Source organism: Apteryx mantelli, chromosome 27, assembly GCF_036417845.1.
Source record: "Apteryx mantelli isolate bAptMan1 chromosome 27, bAptMan1.hap1, whole genome shotgun sequence".
NCBI lineage: Eukaryota > Metazoa > Chordata > Aves > Apterygiformes > Apterygidae > Apteryx > Apteryx mantelli.
Window position 1 is genome coordinate 2,249,562 of NC_090004.1, and position 6,869 is coordinate 2,256,430.

Genomic DNA, 6,869 nt, shown 5'->3' on the forward strand with positions numbered 1-6,869 from the left:
CTGCCAGCAGCTCCACGTGTAGCAGGTGGAAGCCCTAGGTAAGACACATCTCAGAACTGGGAAATTTGTCAGCTATGAGTGACATTAATTCTCTTCCAGACCTCCCAATTAGGCTATCAAAGAAGCTGTCAGAGATACCTGGTACACAGTGTGTGAACACCCCACAGCTGGGAAAGTCTCTGTCCTCATTACTTCCCCATAACAGATGGAGGCAGCAGAGGTATTGAGGCCCAGCAAGACTAAAGGCCAAATCAACAAGGTATTTGTGTGCCTAGTTTCCATCTAAAAGCACTGGAGCTACATACTAAGACTGCTGTTGGCTGTGGCCCTAAGCAAATGGTCCAGAGCCAGAGAAAAGGCCACCTTCCTTGGCAACCTAAACTAGAACTGAAGCTTTGGTTCATCCCCCAGGGTGTGGGATACCATCTCCTGGTAAGCTGGGTTGGGTCTTTCTATCCTTCCTCACTTGCTTTCTGCAGCAGCATGTCTAGACCTTATCTTTTGTTCACTGTGATTGCTTCTTTTTTATTTCTAATCACTTCCTTCTCTTTTTCTAATCATCTACTGTCTTTGAACATCTGATTCCTCATTTGGAAAGACAGATGTTTAATAATTGCTCCATGTCTGCCCAAACTGCTTTTGCCCTCTTATTGCTCATGTTGCCACATCATTCTGGAGTAGGGATTTTTCTTTTTTTTGCCAAGCCTGTCTCGCAGAGAGATCATGATTTACAGAACTCCCTCACTTTGATGTCTCTAATGCTTCGGGCTAAGTTTCCCCATTTCCCCATTGTCTGTTGCACTGGGAAAGGATTGCCTTTTCAAGGCATGGGGGCACAGAAATCTGGGAAAGGAACATAGCAGTCCTTGAAGAAAGAACATAATTACCAGCAAGAGGCCTCTCCCCATGGTGAATCAGAGCACTTTGATGCTCGTTGCTGTCCATTCTGGGCAGCCTCCCAGCTTCTGGCGCCGGATCTCAGCTGCCCACAGCCTGACTGCATGCCGGGGCGAGACTGAGGCGTGCACCCCTTTGCCTCCCCCTTGCTCTGCACCCACATCTGCATGGGAGGGAGGCTCTGGAGCACATGCCAGAAGGAGCTGCCTCATCCCCAAGCGAGCATCAGGTGAGCTTGGTTATCCAGACCTGGGAAAGTGATGGACCGGGGAGTCTGAGGATGCTCCCGCCTGCTACAAAGAAGGTGGGTGGGGACCATAGCTCCCGAGGAAGGGCTTGCAACCTGTGGGGCTATGGCAGCTAGGAGGATACATAAAAGCCTGGCTTTTTAAGCATAAGTGTTGTTTATGCTAAATTACACCAGCACAGAACTGTGAAAAACTGCCCTCAGTGCTGCTCAGGGAGCCTATGGATGTGAAGGCGGTTTTGTGGGAAAGACTTTGGCTTGAAGCTCAGCTCCAAATGAGCCAAAGTGAATAGTGAAAGGTTAAAGGAGGTAGGAAAAGCCTGTTGCAGGGTTACACTGGCACAGCCTTTTACCACTGCTTTGTAGGTGAAAGACTTTTGTTTTCATTAATAGTGCAGGCTCACTTGCTCAAAGCCCTACCTGCTGCCACTTTCCAGCTGCCATTTCAAAGAACTTGCCTCTGCTGTTCATTTTGCTTAATAGCAATAAAAAAAAATTCATATACAGAAAAAAATTTCTCATCCTGTTCAGGCCTATTCATTCCCAATGGTTTTGTCCCAGAATAAACACAGACATGTTTTGAAGCTTGTTGTTAAAGGAGATTAACTCTAAAATCTGCTTCCTGGCTTTGAAGGCTGCAGACCAGCATGGTTTTTATTATTAACTAGTCATTAGAGTGAGTGACATATAGAGGGAATAATTGCTTGGCATGTTTGAGGGTTGAAGGATGTTAATTAAGAAGTTAAATGTTTGTTTTTCTTGCTCTGAACAAAGCAATCCGAGGGCTTGTGTTGTGCTGGCTTTTTCCTCCCAAGAGGCAGGTCTGATCTCACACTCCCAGGGATTTGGGAATGTGTCTACAGTAATTCTATTCTGGCTGCTGCAGTTGTGTTGCTGGGATGAGTTGTTGTCCTGTGCTCTGTTAGGTGACATGAATCAAGAGCAGTAGAAATATTACGGAAGTAGACAGCACTTGTGGCTGCATGAGTTCATACTCCAGCAAGCAAGGGGCAGCATTAGAGTAGAGCCAGCACTTCCAGGAACTGGTGTGTGCGACTGCGGACAGAAAGGGTGAGGTTAGTGGGAACAGAGCTACGATGGTCACTGTCGAACCACTGACTCCCACCAAAGATACGATGGAACAGGAGGATGTACATCTGCATTGCTCTCAATGGAGAAATCTGACCAACTTCCAGCCAGGCTTTGGGTGGGACTCACCTCGGCTAACTTTAGGCATCCAGCATGGATGGCCAGGCTCCCTCTGGAGTCGGTGGAGAGGGAGAAATGAGCAGTGCAGAGCTGAGGACCAGCTGCAGAGAACGTATGAAATGTTTTCCATTCTTCTGTCTTTGGGCCCTTTCTTTACCACCTGCACCTGTTTCCTCCAGGCATATTAACAGCCTCCAATCCGCCAGGCTGATCTGATTTTTAGATCCACAAAGAGCATTGTTCCTTTCACAGACTGCTCTGGGAGGAAATACAGCAGATCCCTGACTTTCGGGCAAAATTCTTGACTGCATAAGTCAACAAAATTTTTTCAGGAATAAATTTGGTCCCTGTCTTGCTCCAAAAACCGGCTCTTGTTCAAGGGATAGTTAATTATCTGTTCAGGAAGACAGGAGGGGAAAGGCTCTGCCATGAAGTGGGCAGGAAGAATAGCTGGCTGGGGAGCACAGAAGATTAAAAAGCGACCAAAGGCAGGTGTGACATTGTGAAAAACATGTGATGGCAGTTGTACTTGCAAAAGGCATGGAGGCAGCATATGACACAGAACCGCATCCCACAGCAGGATCCACTCCCTCCTCTGCCCCATCACCCTGGGTGACCTGGGGCACCGAGCCCAGCACATCAGTCCCCCTCCCCACCCCGGGCCCCCGCTCCCCTGGCTGTAGAAGGGGGGTAGGGTGCCTATGAGGCTTGCTAAAGACCTTTCAGGATCACAGATGATTGGTACTATATAGAGCATCATTAACTACTTGCCTGCTCCCTACTCTGCCACTGTGCTGCCTCTCATGATGCGACTGTCTCTTCTTTCTGCATCTCTCCACGTTCAAGGTTTGATGTCAACAGTTTTCAGGAAAGGAAAATACAGAGGAGCCTGTGAGAACATGAGTGGTGGAGCTGGGGCCCGGCGTGGAGAGGCTGGGCAGCCATCAGACAGCAGAAACAGCTCCTCTGCAGGACTGGCTGTGCTCCAGCCTTGCACATGCACGCTGCTATATTGAAGGTTTCTGAAGCACTTCGTTGCTGCAAGCATGGGCAGCTTGAGCTGTTTGTTTGCAGGAAATATTAACTGGAGGTACGGCTCCCCTGCCAAGTACAAAAAGATCCTAACAACGCCTCATTATATAATGCTCCCCACTCTCTCAGGCTCCCAGCCAGCAGGGTAAGGAGAGATGCGGTGACCTTTTGATAGTGACACGTCGAGAGAGTTATGTAACTAAATTAAGCTCTGCCGCGCTCCTGCCTGTGGATGTTGCATACGAGAAACGCTGTGTCTGGCACTTGCAGGACAGTCGGAAAATATGTCCTACAAAGGGGACAGGAACCTAACATTACGGCCCACTTGGTAGATTGTCCCCGTACACGTAACCTTTCCGCATTGCTGGCACTGCCTCTGTGAGAAGATGCACACCTCAGGGAAATTACCATGATTCGGGGGAGACAGTGATTCGGCTCTGTGCCTCACTGCTCCTTCTGGGCCGCCTCATGGTCCAGGCGCCTGAGAAAATCCCTGTGCAATGCAGCCGGTGTTTCTGCGTTGGAGCCAGGGGCTTTGTCAGCGTGACAGCTCTGGTCCTTCTTCGTGCTTCACCATGGAGGAGGTGAGGTGATGCCTGCAGTCTGTCCTTCTCAGTGCATCCTTCCTCTCCCATGCTCCTCCCTCCCAGCCCTGCCATCACTGACCACAGTGCCATCCCTACCTGGAGAGGCCGTGATACCTGTCAGTGTCCTGGGACAGGGCAATGGGATGAGGAGGAAAAACACTGGGCCCAAACAGAGAAAAGTGGAGCAAGCTGGATGAGCACAGTGGTTCAGAGCAGGGAACGAGAGTAGTGCTGTGAATGTTGTTGCAGCACCTGCATCATCATTTTGATGGCACATACACAAAGATGATATGTGTATGGCACCCGTACAGTATGCTGACCTGATTACTGGGATGTTTATGGTATATCCAACCTGAAAAACAAACAGAAAGGGTGATAAAATGATAAGATGTCCCACAGCAAAGTCTTGGTGGTTATTACAGGACAGTGGGAAATCCTTTGGCTTGCTGGCGCCCCACTTGCAGCCTACCAAATGGGTTTCAGCGCCAGAAGAGCCCAGGGCCTGGGAGAACAGAGAGCTCTAGCTGGGTGAGAAGTGGCTATTTCTCCCTTGAAGAGGAATGTGGGGCAAAGAAAAAGCAGCAGCTCCAGGGCCGTTGCTGCTGTGAAGCTGTTCCAGTTGGCACAGCCAGAAACGCACTCGTGTGGCTGAAGAAATTACACCTTCATGAGAAAAGCAAGCTCCCAAGGAAGACAGACTTGAATACATGGTTTGCTGCTTACAAGAGCACTGAGCCTTAGTCTTACTGCTTTTAAACCATACTTTGGTTTAAGAAGCTATCAGTTTACTCTGTTCTCCACTAAGAAGACTCATGGAGTGATAACCTGAGATACCAAAGGCAGTTGGACCTGCTAAGAAAGCACAGTTAATTTGCAAGATCCTCTAATACAAAGCTGAGCTATAGAGGAGGTGAATCAGACATAAGAGCCTGTGAGAGTGCTTTGAGGAGCCAGAGGGACAGCCAGCACTGCTGTTACAGGGGCGTCTAGAAACCCCAGTGTCCCAAGCACTACTCAAAAACATAGCAACCTGCCCTGAAAAGCCCAGTTCAGACAGGCAAAGGAGACCCACAGGACAGAGGTGAAACAAGTTTGCAATACTACAAGTTCACATCAGAGGCAGACTAGCACCAAGTTCTCCCGACTCTCCTTAGCAGCTCTCTGATCTTCACGCTCTCAAAAACATAATCTGCAAAAACACTGCTTTGCAGAGAGTCTTTCGTATCCCTGCTCAATGCAAGGCCATGGAGAGATTCAGAATCCCAGTTTTGTTTAAAATACATGTCTTGGGATTTCACCATGAATATCTACTTTGTATCTAGACACGCTCATTGCTTACTAGATATTTTAGCAAGATCAGGACAAACTGTAGAGAAGGAGATAAAAACTTGTGTCCAGAGAAGTTATGCCTTAATTTGGGGGGAAAATTACATTCAACCAGGAGACATAAGTGAAGAGTATCTACTCCCTGAGTTTTGGCCTCCCTGCCCCAAATGTTTATTCCTGCTGAATTTCTACTCAGCTCTAACTTGGGGCTGCGCTGGTATGACATCTTTCTTTTACAGTACCCTAAATGTGTAGGTCAGGCTCTGCCCTGAAAAATGATCACCCACCTTGCAATGAAGAGCAGGAGCATGATCTGGGTGCTTACAGGCAGCTTTGAGGACGTGTAGTGGGAAACTGAAATGCCAGTGTTGTTTTTCAAAACAGACTCGCTGGATGATATATCCCAGCTTGTAAATTTTTTCTGAAGGTGTGACAGCTCAGGCCCAAAATCCACTCCCCTGCCCTACAACGGGTGGATGATGATTAGTGCATATGTAGAGTTTTGTGGGTTCAATATTCATTGTTTCCATTCACGTCAAGTGTTTGCGTCCGTATATTCAAGGCATTTGACTTAGGCTACCTCAGCAACCCTCACAACATTTGATAAGGAGGTATCGGTATTTCTTGTGTTACACTGGAAAGAAGATTTAAGCCGTGTGGGTGAGGGCAGACACCAGACACGTGCCAGAGCCTGGACCGCAGGCCATGTCTCTCATGTCCTAGCTCTGAGCTCTGTGTATCCCACGTGTTATTTTGCGCCTGGAGGAGGCACTAGAAGGAAATCGTGACTCCTCCAGCTTCTCTCCTGAACCCCAGTTCCCCAGAGCTGGGAAGGGCATTCAGGAACATTTTGCAGTGTCTGGTCCAGGGGTCCCCCCAGTTGCCCAGTCGAGGAGCCAAGGTGCAAAGAGGTCAGTGGGAAACGTTGTACATCGAGGGAGCTAGCAACAGGCTGCAAACTCAGCTTCGGGGCAATGCAGGAGCAAATTACTTCTGGTTCTGCCACCCTGCAGGCCTGCTCTCTGCACAGGGTTGACACGGTGGCTGTTGTCCCTGCATTGTCACTGTGTCACCCTCCAGCATTTGGATTGCTGCTGATTGAGTAGGATTTTGTGTGTCTTGGATGGGAAGATGCAAAGTTTTGAGGGGGAGACAGGGATGCTCCCATTCTCCCTTCACCCTACATCCAGTGCTGACATGCATTCACAGCCTCTGAGCATCCAGGTCATGCTGTCCCCCAAAACTTTGGCAGGGTAGTAGGAATATTCTGCAGGGTAGGAGCTTAAGTAAAATTTTCCCAATGCTGCTTGCAGGTGTTTATAGATGTTGTAAGTTTTCCCTTAAGAAATTAAGCTAGAAGTTGGAGCCATTCTCAGCACAAAGAGTAGGAAGAACCTTAACTTAAGAGGAGCAGAAGCAAAAAAAAAAAAAAAAAGTAAACTACTGTTAATGCTGACCGTAATCCATTTCTGGAGGGAATTGTACACCATTGCTCCCCTTGAGAATAGGGAAGGGACATGAAAACCAAGAAGGTCCATTTTCAGGCCGATAAACTACTTTCCCAGACTGTA